General features: G+C 26.8%; 1 protein-coding gene across 5 annotated transcripts in view; it reads right to left on the minus strand.

Moving 5' to 3' along the window:
* Window positions 1–17348, minus strand: part of LOC107452122 (MFS-type transporter SLC18B1) — an 86957-nt gene that overhangs the window by 67554 nt on the left and 2055 nt on the right. Inside the window, exon 1 of one of the 5 annotated variants that reach the window (XM_087155470.1) lies at window positions 12434–12557. The exons of 2 other annotated variants lie outside the window; for them this stretch is intronic. The gene's annotated coding sequence lies outside the window, so the exon portion shown is untranslated. Of the gene's footprint in view, window positions 1–405; window positions 588–12433; window positions 12558–17348 lie in introns of those variants that run through there. 2 more of the 5 variants (XM_043042626.3, XM_087155471.1) reach the window with 2 other exon arrangements.

Raw genomic sequence — 17348 nt, forward strand, 5'->3', positions numbered from 1 at the left:
TCAATCCTCAATTCAAATCAATTGAAATAAAGCATAATAATTATAAAGAACTAAAATAATTTAATAAAGAAATCTCGTTATATTGTTTCCTACGATGCAACGTAAACAGAATATTGTGAAATAATTATCTTCACGACAAATGAAATAATTTTTAAAAAAATCACCACCCTGAGGACTTAAGCAAAATATTCAAATGGAATAAATTAACGTATAATAGTTTTATTTACAGAATCAAATTTAAGTAAAATTAATGTTTTTGAAATGAGTTACTAATCGGAATTCAATTACTAATCGGAAATGAGTTATTACTCTACAAACCAGTAATTATTAAAATCTTAAAATTGCATCAAAAATAACTGAAACAATTATTAATCGCCATTTATAGGAAATAAATGTTACACTTACATAGTCAAGACTCTAGAGTTGATTATTTTTTTATCGCGTACTTCTTAACTACACATCATTTTTGTTTACATTCAAAACCGGTTAATTCTTTTAAAAACCGAAACTCTACTCTTAATTAATTCCTCGATACCTTGAGGTTTTTTACGTCAATCGAAATAATTCAATCTTCTTTGTCGAATCCTAGGAACGAAAGTTAATGTTTTGTTTTTCTGTTCTTTCTTTGTTTTTATATGATAAGAAAACACTGCAAATCGGCGCCAATAGTTTTTTAACATTAAATATATTGCTTAACACTTATTTATCCAATAAAAATAAACGTGTGTTGTGTTTCAAACAGGTGGCAGTTTACCTAGGTAATTTTGCAAATTTTGTTTTGTCCGTTATCAATGATCTATAAATATGAATTACTCGTGGCTCTTTCGACTTATTTAAGAAGACATTCTAAGAAAGTTTTAAATAAATAGAAGAAAAATGAAATATTTAATTTTAATATTTCTTCGCTCTTAAAGAAGTTAGGAGACTTTAATATTGAATTTAGAATGGAAAAAAAATTACTTTTGTGTGCTATTTGATTTCTATAAATGCAAGTACACTACCCTAATTGACAAGAAGTGACACTTTCAATTTTTGACATTTTTTTAAATTTCTAAAGAAATACTGACAGGTTTATTTTGTAACTTAAGAGGTGCTTAGTTCATGCAATTTTTCATACATAGCAATAATATTTGAAGCTTTCGGAGGTTTGGAAGACCTACAATAAATTACGAAGGGAAACAAGTATTTTTGAACACCCTATGCCAGAAAATCAAGCAAAAAACTAATTGTTATTTTTAATAGTTGCGTAAATTTAATGCTAATAGAATCAACACAATAACAACACGTAGAATATGTTTTATCATTTGTAAAAACCTTACTCAAGTTTTTTTTATTTTATTCTTTATTTTTTTAATTATTTATTTATTTATTTATTTTTATTTTTTTATTTTTTTTGAAAACATATTACCGATTGTACTGTGAGTGAAAACCGTTTTTAAAAAGTTCAAATTTCGTTAATAAACACTAAAATTAGTTTTCATCAGTTAGAAAAACTTTATTATCATGTTCATTTGTAATGTTCTTCGTAAAAAATAATTCAAATAATTTTCACTTTCTCTTAAGGAAAGCAAATTTTAGACAATACTATTTTTAATTTCTACGAGACATTTCCAGTAAATTTTTATAAGTTACTTACACATTTTCGAATTTTGATTTCCGATGTCTATTGAAGCTTTTTTTTTTAAAAAAAAGGGGTTTTTTTTCAAAAACTTGAAGCAATTATCAAAAATAAATTTTCAAATAACATGAAAAAGTAATTTTACAACTTGTTTTAAAAAAAAGAGTTTCAAGATTTAAAATGTTTAAATTTAAATGAACTTAATTTTGAATTTATGGATTATGGATTGATCCATTAATTAAAAATCAGGCATTAATTGAAAAATGTTTTCGAACAATTACTAAAATAAAGTACACAAACGAATATATAAAAAAAATAGAAATATTTTAAAATTTGGCCAAAAATTAGTTTGAGTTCATTGTTTTCTAAATAAATATAAGCCTAATCTTTTTCAAAAAGTGGATAGAGGAAAGTGGTAAAATTACCGTACGGCTAATACCATTTCTGGTTTAAAAAAAAAACATAATTCTTGAAATAAATACCAAACAGACGGTATTTAAAGCCTTTATATGGTAGCGGCTTACCAGAAATTCGGTCTTCAAAATTATAGTTCTTATTACCACACATTTAGTAAATAATACAAAACTGAAAAGCAAATTTAACCAAATAAATGGTTTTTATTCCGTGCTGTAAGGTATCATGATAAAGTTGCCAAACTTTCCTACATTTACCAAATTTTATCAGATATTATAAAACCATATTTTATTGTTAATTGTACCGAAATCATTACTAAAGAGCTTCCGTAAAAATTACCGAGATTTTTAATGTTCTATAGAGACAGAAACACTTTAAATTTTACCACATTCTGATAGTCTTTATCATACTTTTTTTCTAAATGAGCAATCAATATCGTTGCATTTTCAAATATTGTTTTTTTTGTTTAGGCAACCTATTAAATATTAAATTATGTCGAGAAAAGCAATTTCATCTTTGACATTTTAAATAAAACAGTCGTTATATAACCACTGCATTCAGAACGAGGTCTTTTGCGTAATAGAATGTATAAAAAAGTAACTAATTAATTTTCAGAATGTAAATTGAAACTTAAGTAACAACAAACTAAAAAAAAATTATATCCACTCTCAAGTTATTAAGAAAACACTTATCTGGCATCTCATTAAATCAAGCGTATCCTAAGCCCAAGATTACTCTGATAAAAATAACGTTAATGTCACGTTTTTTTTTATTCTTTTTTTTTAACAAAATGATATAAAAATAAAATTAATACACATTTTAGCTAAATGCAATGGAATTTTAAAGTAATCATAATGATTAATTTTATTTCTCGAGAACTATTTGACCGATTCCATTCCAATTTTGAATTTTACCATTTGAAATTATATAGTTTATTAATATGATATAAAAATTCGAGAAGCTCACAATTCAAACAATTTGTAATCAACGTTGAAATAAAATAGTATAAAATTATAAAACCTTGCTTTTTTAAGGAATTAATTTCGGATAAACAAGTTCTACAACTAAACTTTTTATCATTCGTTTAAATAGTTCTTGAGATATGGTTACTTTTTTGGCACTTTTTTGGATATCATTATTTGGACCATTTTTCCATATTTAAGGATCAAAACTCGGAATCCATCTGAAAGGTAAATTTATTCGGTATTTTTTTATCTGACATTCTTCTGACGCATGCATTATTTTCTATCAGACGACAAACGTATTCAGTAATCCTAGTAAGTTGCTAATGTGGTGCTATAAACTAATTCTAACGAGAAAAAAAACTAAAAAATAAATTTCTTTATGAATTAAGTGAAATTATGAAGAAAACATTTATCCTTCTAGCGATGAGTTTTTTTCACATTTTGCATGTTGATTAGGCCCCAGTTTTCAGACTGTGTTGTATACTAAATCTGAGGGGAAAAAAATAAAAATAAATGAATAATCACTGAGACTCACTATTGAAACTATTCTCAATATTGGAAATATTCTCACTATTGAAAATGCTTAGGGCAATAAAATGGTAATTTTCAAATTATTCTGGAAAGCGTTTTTTGGTACATAACAAGCGTTTTTTGGTGCATAACAAGAGTTTTTTTTATTATATTCTAAGTAGACTACAAAATGTTTCAGTTTATTGTGTTTTTGTCGAGTGGAAATTCGGAGAGCTTGCAAAATACTTATTTGTTAATAATATTAAGGAACAGTTTAATGTAAAAACCTTTTCCGTTTGTTAATTAACTTTTGCACTCAAGGTTCTTTCAACTGCTCAAAAACGGATGCAACAACTTAAAGTTTTCAAGAAATAATTTAATATTTACACACTTTTAAAGAGAAAAAAAACATGGTCAAAACTACCAGAATATGGTTATATTGATTGGAGCACCAAAAAACTCGGTAAATTTTACTGAAGTGCTTGGGTAATGAATTTGGAAAAATTAACAATAAAATATGTTATATAATATACGATTAAATTTGATAAAGGTAGTATAATTTGGTAATTTTATCATGATACCTTACAGCATGGCATAAGAAGCACTTATTCTTTTAAATTTACTTTTCTGTTTTACATTTTTTACTAAATATGTGGTAATAAGAACTTTAATTTTGAAAACCAGAATTCTGATAAACCATTGTAATAATGAACGAAGAATCAAATGAATGGCCTAAATATTTTATTTAAACCATTTATATATTTTGTATATTTTTCTTTTATTGACCAGAATTACGTTTTTTTTTTTAACCAGAAATATCATTACCATACAAAGCGGTAATTTTGCAAGAAATTTTTCTCTGCGTACTCTTATTGGACTTGTGTGTCTTCCTATGCAAGAAAAATCTCCTAAAAAGCGAAGGGGTCTGAAAATATTATTTTTCCACAGTTTAAAAAAAATTATGTCTAAGACAGAATCCATATTTAAATCTGGCCATCTTCCCACCCCAATGAGGTACTGTACGATCTGGCCCATACCATCTGATTTATGATGGACAAAGAAATCTTTACAAACACTATTTTCTAGAAAAAATACTTTGACTGACCTCATATTTGAATCTTGCACCTTTCCTGTCATAATGCGACATTTTCTACTGCGTTCAAAATATAAGTGTTATTAAATAATCTATTTAAGTTAATAATATGATGCTAAGATATATCAAATAGCTGGGATAGCCTTTTTGGAAGGGCACTGGACTCAAATTTGTGAGAACGGGAGTTCGAATTCCGCGAGCTGTGTAGTAAATGGTTTCTGGTGCAAGTTAAATCTGTCGGGTCACAGAGTCCTCCTTGTTCTCACAAAAAATCAATACCTCTGGGGGTACTGATTTGGAGATTGATTGTTCTCTAGTTAAGGTCAAAATTACGATCTGTGGCCGAATGAATGGATGTATGAATGGGGGCGCCCTATAAACAGGAACGACATGTGGGTGCGGTAGAAGTCGAATTTTTAGACATAGATGGCGCCACTGGAAAACAAGAACAATGGCACCCTCTCTGCCTTAATGACCGCCGACAACAGCAACAACAAACGATATCTAATGGTAAAAAAAAATACTAAATAAATTTCTGTGCAACTTTTGTTATAGTCAAACAAAATGGCCACGTAGATGAGAGTTACTACATACTAGAAAAGCAATAAAATTTTCTTTAAATGTTGGAATTTATATTTGAACAGTAAAATGTTTGTGATGAAAAAATATGAGTTTAAATGTACCACTGGTCACAAAAAAATATTACTCTGAATAACTTTCATTCTAATGATCAGAGTTTCTTGATGGCTCTAAGAGTTGACCTCAAATATGTAGTCTAAATATTAACTGAACTATGAAATCAAATGCAAAGACATACTTTCTGTAAATAAACATATCTTCTCTTAGGTGAATTTAGGTTTCTGACCTTCAAAATAAGTGGGGTAACTGTAATATGGTCCTAATAATTTAATTAAGACAGCAGTTGAATGATCGGCTCCCTTAATGTTGCTTGAGGGGAGTCGGTAAGGCATATATCAGTAATGCTAAAACTGATCTTTTTTGATATACCGTTTCTGAGAAACTACTTATGAAATCGCTTTGAAAATTTTGAGGGATATTTGAGATTATAACAGTTGCATGCTGTGATAATGCTTGAGTGTTAACAGGAATACTTTTTTAGTTATGAAAAGAAAAATTTCTCAAAAATTTCTCTATTAATAATTTTTTTAAAAACATTTCTGCTAACGATATGTATTTAGAAAAAAAAACTGAAGCAATATCTTGTTTAGAGACTGAGAAAAGGTAGGCTGAAAAGGGTCAGTTTTAGCATTATTGGTATATGCCCTACCGAATCCCCTTAACTTTTTGCTTGCTTTGCCAAATTTCGGGAACTTTTTAAGGAAATGATTAAGATTTTCACTCACAATTTTGAAACTTGTTTATCAAAAAAATAATTCCATGCAAATAAGAAAATTTTAATAATTATTCATGATTATTTTATGATCAAAAAAATCATCATAAACAAAAAGAATTTGAATTGTAATATTTACTAATATTTTCATTATTTTAAAATATATAATTATAAATGACAAAATGCAGTAATTAAACAAAATCAATGAAATAGTTCTTGAGAAATAAAATGCTAAAAATACAACTATTTGAAAAATTTTATAACTCTGAAACTATTCCACATATTTCGTTCAAAATTTCTATTTTTAATGCACTCTTATTCCTTAAAAATTATTTGATTCAATAATATGTTGAGTACTTTCAACATATTACAATATACACTTACAATATATACTTTCACTCATGGCAATTTTCAAGCCGAAACTGACCATTGTACTGAAAACCAACAAATAGAAATCACCAAATACAATAAGCACTTATCATTTGCATATTAAGTTTGATAAAAGTTCCTTAAATCGTTTATTTTCAAGTTGCATAACATTTTGTTTCTGAATACAAACAATCGAGAATCGAAATCTAAAATTATAACTACCAGAACAAAATAACGATATAACGACTCTAAACAACAAGAAGAAAAAAGTTTAACTATTCAAATACTCGCCTTTTTACTTTAAGTTGATTACACCCTAAGCTTCTGATTACCCAACCCTTAATTCTTTCAGATTTTTAAGATAAGGTCCTATTTCTAATCAGATTTTTCAATTATTCCTCAGACTATCTTTAAAAGTTCTTTCGTGAAAAATAAAAAAAAATCCACAATTTTCTTAAGTTACTGCAATTAAGTATTACACCTTAAATTAACCTTAATTAACCACCAAAACTTACATTTTGTATCTAAACTGTCTTAATTTAAAAAATGGCACTTTTAAAAACAAATAAATATTTACAAAATTAAAAAAAAATTATTTGGCTTTTTAAGAAAGATCTAATTTTTGAATCATTAACTTCTTGCTAGCGAAGCAGAAAATCTTTTTAAAAACGAAAGCAATCCAGAGAATATTGGAGAAAAAACCCAGAATTTCCGAAAGCAATCTAAAACCAACCTGGCCATTTTTCAAATTTTAATTAAGTCATTAATATTAATAATAAAATAAATACCATACAAATAATTAGCCTACAAACAGCTTAATTTTAATAACAATGATTTTCAATGTATTCTTTTTTTTAAAATATTTTACTAATATAAGCATTAAAAGCCTCTTTCAAATTCACTATTTTCTTAATTTCATAAATTTGTTTTAAAAATAGCACTAAATATTGTATTTTTAAAAATAAATTCTTTTTTAAAATATCAGCTAAAAATAGATTTTAATATTAAAAATTAGAAAGGTATGATATTCTTTCAATTTTCACATTTATTTCATCAATTTTTTTCCCTCAATGCCCACCCATGCATTCGCAATTAAGATATCATAATAGCAGATGTGTTAATCACTCTTTCAGGGTGCACCAAATAAGGTGGGCCACAGTAAGACAGATGGTGCAGAGAAACAGCATTCATGCCTCTGACTCGGATTCGAGTCAGGGACCTTTCTGACTTTTTTTTAAACTGTCATCATAATTTTATTGAAAAATAAATTTTTAAAAAAACCTGACACAATGCTTGGTTTTATTTTCCATACATACTATCAAAGTTTTAGCTTATAAAATTACAAAATTTTACTACATTTATCAAATTTTATCTAATTTTATAAAACCATATTTTATTGTTATTTTTTTCTAAAATCATAACCATAGAATTTCGTTAAAAATTACCGAGCTTTTGGTGTTCCCATAGAACAGTCAGAAAAACGGTAAAATTTACCATATTCCGGTAGATTTGACCACACTTTTTTCTCATTAAAAATGTTTAAATATTAAATTATGTCTTGAAAAATTAAGTTGTTATATTTGTTTTTGAACAGTTGAAAGAACCTTGAGTGCAAAAGTTAATTGACAAAAGGAAAACGTTTTTACACTAAACTATTCCTTAATATTGTTTACAAATAAGTATTCTTGCTAGTTTCCCGAATTTCTATTAGACAAAAACATAATAAACAGAAACATTTTGTTGTCTACTTGGAAATCGTTGTTATATACCAAAAAAAAAGGCTCACCAGAATAATTTGAAAATTATCATTTCATTGGCCCTAGGCATTTTCAATAGTGGTAAATTAATTTTTAATATATAACATATTAAATTCAATTATTTTATAGTACGTTATGTTTCTCATTTTTCAACAATTATTATTATAAATTTTATAGTTTAATGCATTTTTTTAGAAGAAATATTTAGAGAAAATTAGTTTTGATTTTATTTTTGGTATTTCCTCTTAAAAAGTTATTTTTTTATAAAACTTTTATTTATTCTATTACTAACGAAAAAGAAAGAGATAGGAAATCAAACCACAGAAAAAAGAATATTTAATATCTCTATATTGGCGAAGCAATAAAGAAATATCAATACTAAAAAGTAATTTCATGGTAAGAACCTCAAGGGATTTATTTTATTTCGCTATAAGGAATAGTTTATCGTCGATACACTATTTTCTTTTCCCAATGCAGCAAAACACATTTAACCTTGTAAATTAAAGATTCTTACTTTTCGTCATGTTTGATATTCGATAACTGGCAAAATTGGCTTAAGCTATAACCGTTTATTAAAACATGGAGACACAAAATGCAGTGATTTTTTTTATCGAAGTTGTCAGTAAAGACCAAACTCAATTTATATATTTAAAATCCTTGCCATAGTTGAAGAAAAAAGTACACAGATTAGAGGTCACAAATTAATGTTGAAAAATAAAAACGCTAACAAAACTAACAAATCGCTATAGGTAAAAAGAGGGGGACAAAACTTCTGAACCTGTTTGGTTGCCGGTTGAAACTCGTTTCTTATAATAGTCTTTCCACTCCTACATGTTTCAATCGGCAATCAAACCTCTTTCCGCCTTTCTTGATTGTTTTGTTAGACTTCAGTAGCTTTTTTTTCCCCTGAATTAAATTTTAATTTGTGATCAACAATTTGTATTCTCTCTTGCATTTAATTCTGATAAGAATTCAAAAAATATATATCAAGGGTGAACCTTGCGGAAAACCTTGATATTAAAAATAAAAATAAAAAATAAAAAATAAAAGAATGAATTGCATTTGGTCTGCTGTGTTGAGAATTAAAACGGAAAAAATCTGAAACCATTGTAATTTATTGTAGTCCTGATGCTACTAGAAAATCGATAATACGCGAAAAAAATTCTTGTAAAATTACCGTACTATATGGTAATAACTTTTCGGGTTATTGAGATCAAAATATTCGATATTAAAACTATTCATTTGGGAATTTTTCAGTTCATATAGTAAAGATTTACGTAAAACTTTGGTTTTCAAAGTTATAGTTCTTATTACCACACATTTAGTAAAAAACACAAAACTGAAAAGTAAATTTAACCGATAAAAGGTTTTTATGCCTTGCTCAAAGGTATCATGGTGAATTGCTAAATTTTACCCCATGTTATGAAACCGAATATTGTTATTAATTTTATCTAAATCATTATCAAAGCACTTCGATAAAAAATATCGAGCTTTTAGGTTTTCCTATAGAGCCAGAATCAGGAAAATTTTACTATGTTCTGGCAATTAAAACCATACTTTATTTCTCAACGTAGTAAAAGAAAAAAATGGCCTTTGACAATGGTATATTCTAAATTTATAGCATTTTCAAAGGTCTGTTATTTTCTAATTTAAATTTAATGCATTTGATCTGAAACCTTTCTGATAATTTTAACATTTACATTTCAATACTCAACGTAGTTTTACTTGCAGCAGTCGTTTTGTTTTAATTAATGCAGTATACAAAAAATATTTAAATTGTTTAATTTTGTGATAGGCTGTTTCTCATACCAATATAAGCATATATAACAGGAATCTGGTCTCCAAAATCATTGAATCCTCCAAAAATTAAGAAGAGAGAAAAAGAAGAAGAAAAGGAAAGGAAAAGAAAAAAAAAATTTATAGTATAAATTTCAATTGTAGGGATGTAATTTGACTTCTGAATTTGTGACAAAAAACGCAAACTTTTTATCAAGAAAATTTATTTGAAATAAATAAAAATTAAGAAAATACGAAATGAATGACGATTCAATATTCTTTGAGAAAGTAGTTACATCAAAGGGTTTTCTACTTAAGATAAGACACGATTATATCCGCAAAACTCACACTTCACTCACTTAAGACTCACTCGATTATATCCGCAAAAAAAAAGAGTACTTATTTTATAATTCGGCTGGAATAAGTGTAAAATGATCATCCAATCAAAAAGCAACGATAGTCCATTGGTTCAGAAATACAACATAAAATGAAAAGGGTACAAGTGAAAGAGTGCTCGGTCATAGCCAGGTTTATCGTCTTAAATAAGCAAGCGCACTAGCACCTTTACCATCCTTTCAGACACCAAGAAAAAAAGTATCGTCAGAACTGCTAGAATCTTGTAAAATTTACCATGTTTCTGGCTCTATGTGAATATGAAGAAACGCGGTAATTTTTACCAAAGCTCTTTGTTAATGACTTAGAGTAAAATTAACAATAAAATATGATTTTATTACCATGCTGCTTGATAGTAATCTGATAAAATTTGGTAATTTTGTCATGATACCTTAGAGTATGACATAAAAGCCATGTATACAGTAAAATTTACATTTCAGTTCTGTATTTTTAATAAATGTGAGGTAACAAGAACTGTGTGGTGTGGCTAAATCAAAAAGGGGGGTGACTAACATTAAGTCAAATTAAGATTGAATGCAATTTAGAAAGTAATATTGAGGCTTAAAACTTAAATATTACATGAAATATATTGCAAAGAATTATTGAATACTGATAAATAAATAACATTAATTACAAGTGTAAAAAGAAGAAATTAAAAAACATACAATTAAAAGTTTATCACAAGTTTAACAGTTACAATTATTTAAGCGTTTAATACATTATTAACAAATTAACAATTAACAAATGATTATTAAATTAGATGAATGATGACGATTAAATAAATTAAGATGATTAGATAATGAAATTAGATAATTAAATTAGAAGTAACAAATGATTTTACTTAATATGTAGTATACCATACTACAAACTGTAATTTTGAAAATCAGTATTTTCTGTAAACCGTTACCATACGAGCGGAAAAATGCCAAATTAAAGACCGTAATTATTGGTTTTAATATAGAATTATGGAATTTTCTTTTTTTTTTTTTTTTTTACAACAAAAGTCATTTTCATACAAGTACGGTAATTTTTCCAATTTTTTTACTCCGTCAACGTAACAAATAAATTTGAAATAAATTTTTTTTAAAAAATGCTAGAGGACTCCTTAACGCTGTTTTTCGAAGTTCTGTTGCCAAGGAAAATAAAAAAGTAATAGTTTAAGTGCCTTAGTTTTGAAGTAATGCGATGATTTTAAACTATATATATAATCTTGCAGTGAAAAATTATCTGGACTTCAGAGTAGACAAATAACTTAAATATTTTAAAAGTTCTTAAACTTTTTTAAAAATTAACAATTTCGACAGTTTTCTATTTAAATTAAAATTATCAAAATCCCTACCTTATTCTCAGTGTTGTGCCATTTTCAAAATCAGCGTAGACAATGCTGCCTCTAAACTTGACCTAACAGTAATGAGTAACAGTTGCAAACTCACAACAGTTTTAAAAATAGCATATTATTGACGAAAAAGCGTAATTTCTTATTACGACGGAGCCTTCAAAAACAGCCTGTAACTCAATTAGAAAAATTGTTTAAATTCAAACCTTCTATGGAATTTCTTTTAAATAGAATTACAAGCATTTAATAAAAATCATTGTTATTTTTCATGATATTTTAAAATGATTCTTAAAAAACTTATCATAATAACAAAAGAAATCTTAACAAATCAATTTGATAAACACGGTGAAAATTTTCCAAAATTAGTTAGATTCATAAACTTTTCAAAACCTAAAAATTTTGTTAAATAGCACTTAAGTTAGAAACAATATTAAAATTTTACAAAATTTTGATTCAAAAACATTTTCATTGTTGTTGTTTTTCTGGGGCAAGCAAAATTTATATGAAGAAAAAGAAACTGAATATTTTATATTTCTATCTACAAATTATATATCGCGTGAGTCATAACAATAATAACAATAAATATACATTTAAAGTTAAATACATTAAAATATACATTTATTATGATTACAATATAATATACATAATACAACATAATACAATATAATAATTATAATATAATATACATGTTAATATACATTTAAAGTTAAAGTTAAAATTACAGTTCTCAATAAACAATTTCAGTAAATTTTGACATTTGATGTTAAAACAACTGATGTCAAAACCATCTAAAAAAATTAAAAGCAAAGATTTTTTTTAAATTTGATTAGAATAAGAGTGTAATGATTTACCGTTTAGTGCCACGACCCCAAGTGATTTCTTAGAGAAATTAAACGAATAGACATTATTGCTGAAATTTATAGTTTAATCCTCATATCAATTCATCAAAGAAGAAAGTAGTCTAAATGTATCTAAAATATTAAAAAAAAAAAAAAAGGAAGGATGGTCTGTCATTAATTGTTGACATTTAAACAGCAGTTCTTCTTTAAACAAAAGCTAAAATGATCTTTCGGTTTAAGCCTATTATTTTAATTAGTTAAAGGGACTTTTCACGTTATTTTTAGCTTCTATACGAGGAGATTAATGCTTCCAACAACTATTGACCACAATATTTTTCATTTGATGCGTCTTTTCCATGGGTTTTTGTTTTTACTTTAAAAAAAATTTTAATTATTTTACGACAATGCGTAACGTTACGGTTCAAAAAAGTTTTTTTTTTAAAAATAGCGTTAAAATTGTACTATCAAAATAATTAAAACTACTAATGCAAAATTTTAGTTAGTTATATAAAATAAAACTAAAAAAATTCCACCAAAATCGGATCGGAACTTTCGTGAATATTTGAGCCAGAAATTCATTTCCTTTTTTAAGGTGTTCTGTAAGGACAGCTCTTAATGTAATTTTAGCATCCTTACCAAGCATGAAAACAAAAAAATTTACAGATGAGGGATCACAAATTAAAACTGGAAAAAACAGAAACGCTACCGAAATCTTACCAATTAGAGTAGAGAAATGTTGTTGTAATAACATCAAAACAGGTTTAATTTGTGGTAGGATTTTGAGGGTGTTTCTAATAATTGCCTTTTGTTTCGTCCCGCAATTAAACCTGCCTTGTTCATTGTTCACTACGACAACTTACATGCGCTGCGATTTGTTAGATATTGATAATATTTCTGTGTTTTCGTCAATTAAATATCAATTTCCGACCCTCTAAAGGTATACACTTTTGTTTTCCCTTCTGATAAGAAATCAAAAAAAAAAATATTACGATAATATATACTATCTAAAAATAAATAATTGACAACCTGTTCATAGAGTTAGCGTAAATGTTGAAAAATATTTAAATCGTCACCAAAAATTTATATTTTTTTAACATTTCTTTACATAAAAGTTAGAATTAGCATTGAGAAATATTTTAATTGTATGCAAGAAACTACCCTAAAAACTTGATTTTTTAGAATTTGATTTAGAATTACAAGGAAAGGAAAGAGAAAATCAAAAGCGGCACAATAAATGAAATGACTATTCAATGCCAGTAACACTGAGAAAAATAGTATGGTCCGACTACCAAAATATGGTAAATTTCACAGTGTTTTTGGCTTTATGGGGACACCAAGAAGTCCGGTTAATTTTCACCGAGACGCTTTGGTAAAGATTTTGAATAACAAAATATGGTTTTATAATATGTGGTAAAATTTGGTAGTTTTATCATAATACGTTAGCATGGCACAAAGACTATTTATTCGGTTACATTTACTTTCCCATCTTGTATTTTTTACTAAATGCGTGGTAATAAGAACTGCAATAAATAATATATAGTTTATTATAAATTTATATAATATATTAATTAATATTTTTTCAATTAGTTGTAACAGATTTCAAAATTCATTTTATTTTGAAAACCTGAATTTCCAGTAAACTAAATGAACTGAAAAATTACCAAATGAATGGTTTAAATACCATACATTTTGGGCTTTATAACCAGGATTATGTTATTGTTTTTATAACTATAAATCTCATTGCCCTACAGTAAGATAATTTCAATCATATTACATCATACATGTTCGTTCGAAAAATCGAGCCTTTTTTCTAATTTATCTGGATGCAAAGCCCTTAATATCAGGGGAAAAGAACATATGTGGAAAATGTTATAAGAAAAAGTTAGTCAAGAAAAAATTTGAAAGTTAGAATTTTTAATGACACTTTTATAGTTTTGACACAATGCCTTTAATACCTGGAAAATTGATCAAATGTGGCATTTTCTCCCTAGAATTTCAATCAAGAGGCAGTTTGAAAATTCGACCTTTTAATGATGTTTTTTTATATTTTGGACGCAAAGCGCTTATTAATGTCTGTGGAGAAGAAAAATAGTAGAAAATCTTGCCCGAAAATGCAGTTAAGAAAGCGTTTGTAAGTTCAAATTTTTAATATTTTTATATTTTGAACTCATAGTTCTTAATATCAGAAAAGTACGCCAATCGTTAAAAATTTCTCCCTAAAATTTCAATCAAAAGACAGTTTGAAAGTTCGTCCATTTAATTGCGTTTTTATATTTCGGACGCAACGCCTTTAATGTTTACACGAAGAAAAAGTTCTGGTAAAATTACGTACTGTGTGGTAGCAAGATTTCTGGTGAAGAAAAAAAAAACATAATTTTGGCTAATAAAACCAAAATATACGGTATTTAAACCATTCATTTGATAATTTTTCCGTTCGTATGGTAACGGTTTGCCGAAAATTCTGGTTCTCAGAATTATAGTTCTTATTCAATTACTTTCTTTTCTGTAATTTTTATTTATTTCATGTAAATTATAGTTCGTATCATAACTTTCGTCCGCAGAGTTTGTATTCTAAACCACACATTTCAGAACAAAACCCTGTATGGAGGAAGAAAAAAAAACTAGTGAAATTAACTTACTGTAAGGTAAAACAAACTTACTGTAAGGTAAAAAGAAAACTAATTCTGATTATAAAAACTAAAACATACAGAATTTAAACCATCCATCTGGCAATCTTCACATTTATATGGTTTATTGAAAATTCTGGTTTTCAGAATTATAGTTAGTTCTTATTACCACACCTTTAGTAAAAGATACAAGACGGAAAATCAAATTTAACCGAATAAATGCTTTTTATGCCATGCTCTAAGGCAGTGTTTCCCAAACTTACGACTTTTGTGTACCCTTTCTAAATTTTTCGTAACGCTGTGTACCACTAATAAAAAAAATGATTGAATTTTTTTCTGTCAAAAATTTTTACAAAAGTTAAAAATCACAAATGGCTGTTCACACCACTAATTATTAACTGTTAACTCTGCAAAAAGTAGCCAATAGAAAAATACGTAATAGTACATTTTCATGGTTTACTTTGTTTTTAAATAAAAATTTTTGAAATTTTCGTTTTTTATCGCATAAAAACGCGTACCCCCGCTAAACTATTCCCGTTCCCTTGATGGGGGTACGCGTACCACACTTTGGGAAACGCTGCTCTAAGGTATCATGATGAAATTACCAAATTTTACTATATTTAACGAATTTCGTTACATATTACAAATCATATTTTATTATTAATTTTACCAAAATAATTACCAAAGCACTTCGGCAAAAAATACCAGAAATAACTACCATTCGTTGGAAATACCTACCATATTCTGATAATTTTTACCATACTTTTTTTTTCTCAGTGTGAGAAAAAGAACAAACGTAAAACATAAACGTCTTTCCGAAAAATTAAGTTAAGAAATAATTTTAAAATTTGACTTTTAATAATATTTCACGCAAGTCACTTAATATCTGAAAAATAGACCAATGTGGAAAACATCTCTCTAAAATTTCAATCTTTAGACCAGGGATATAAAATTTCACAACTAATATGGAAAAATTAATTTTATGTTTTCCAAAAGTAAGAGTAAAAATATAAGGCACTTAAACTGTTTCATTTATATTTTCATTTATATTTTCATAAAATTATGAATTTCATTTATTGTTTTAATTCTTTTAAACTCGTTTAAGCAGTTTATAAAAAAAAAACTATGAGTGAAATCGACGTTAATATTTCGAGGCATTTTAATTAATCACATTTATTATCATATAAAAGTAAAATGAAAAAGCATTTGCTTATAATATATTATGATACTTTTACGTTGAATGGTTTATCTTTATAATGTGCGCATTGATGTGCCGAAGCATTTGAAAAAATCGCATTTATCATTAAATGTATGTGTGATGTTAAAGAATTTTCTTATAACATAATATGATATTTTTACGTTGAATATTTTATTATTATAATGTGCGCATTAATGTGTAGACTCATTTTAAATAATCGCATTCATCATCAAATGTATGAGTAATGAGCATTTGCTTATAACATAATATAATACTTTTAAGTTGAATATTTTATTATTATATTATGCGCAAAACAATATACTTTTTATTACATTTTTAAGAATCCATAAATCAATAATGCACAGTGTATTCTGAAACTTCTCAATAAAGGAAGAAATCAAAAACAAAGTTATTAAAAATACATTAAACTAACATGATCTATTGAATTGTATTACAAGAAATGAATAAATAACTCACTAAAAATAATAAATTACTTTCTCTATTTTATAAATTCAAGCGTCTTTTCTACCATTCATTTATTTTTTCCTAGCTACTATAATGTTAGTCAGCAAAAATATTTTTGACCCCAAACAGAATTTGTAGAGCATCAAAAAAAGTTGTCTATCACAACCCCATCTGTTTCTTATTCAAAAATTCTGTTTTTAAATTCAAGTTTTAATTTTAAAAGTAATCAAAAATGCATTATAATAGAACATCTCTTCAAATGAACATTCTTAAATTAATAAAAAAACAAATTACGATTCTCAAGGGCTTAGTGTGAGATAGTAATAAGCAACAAAAATATCTAGAGATAAGCACATAAATTATGTTATTCTCTTGAACAGCCATTTTTAAAATTAACGTTGAATTTACAAGAGAATATACATTTCCGTTTTTAGAATATACTGCCATTTTTTTAATTGTTGCTTTTTTCTTATTATGGCTAAGACAGACCACACACTGAGAAAGCAAACAATAAAAAAGAAGCATATATGTGGCAAATTCTAATACTTTTGCAAAGGAAGCGCAAAGTTGATATGCGCATGCTAATGCAAAAGTATTGGAATCTGCAATTGTATTACCGCTCGCTCCCTCATTGTGA

Source organism: Parasteatoda tepidariorum, chromosome 11, assembly GCF_982258835.1.
Source record: "Parasteatoda tepidariorum strain Cologne lab strain chromosome 11, Ptep-v5.0, whole genome shotgun sequence".
Classification (NCBI taxonomy): Eukaryota; Metazoa; Arthropoda; class Arachnida; order Araneae; family Theridiidae; genus Parasteatoda; species Parasteatoda tepidariorum.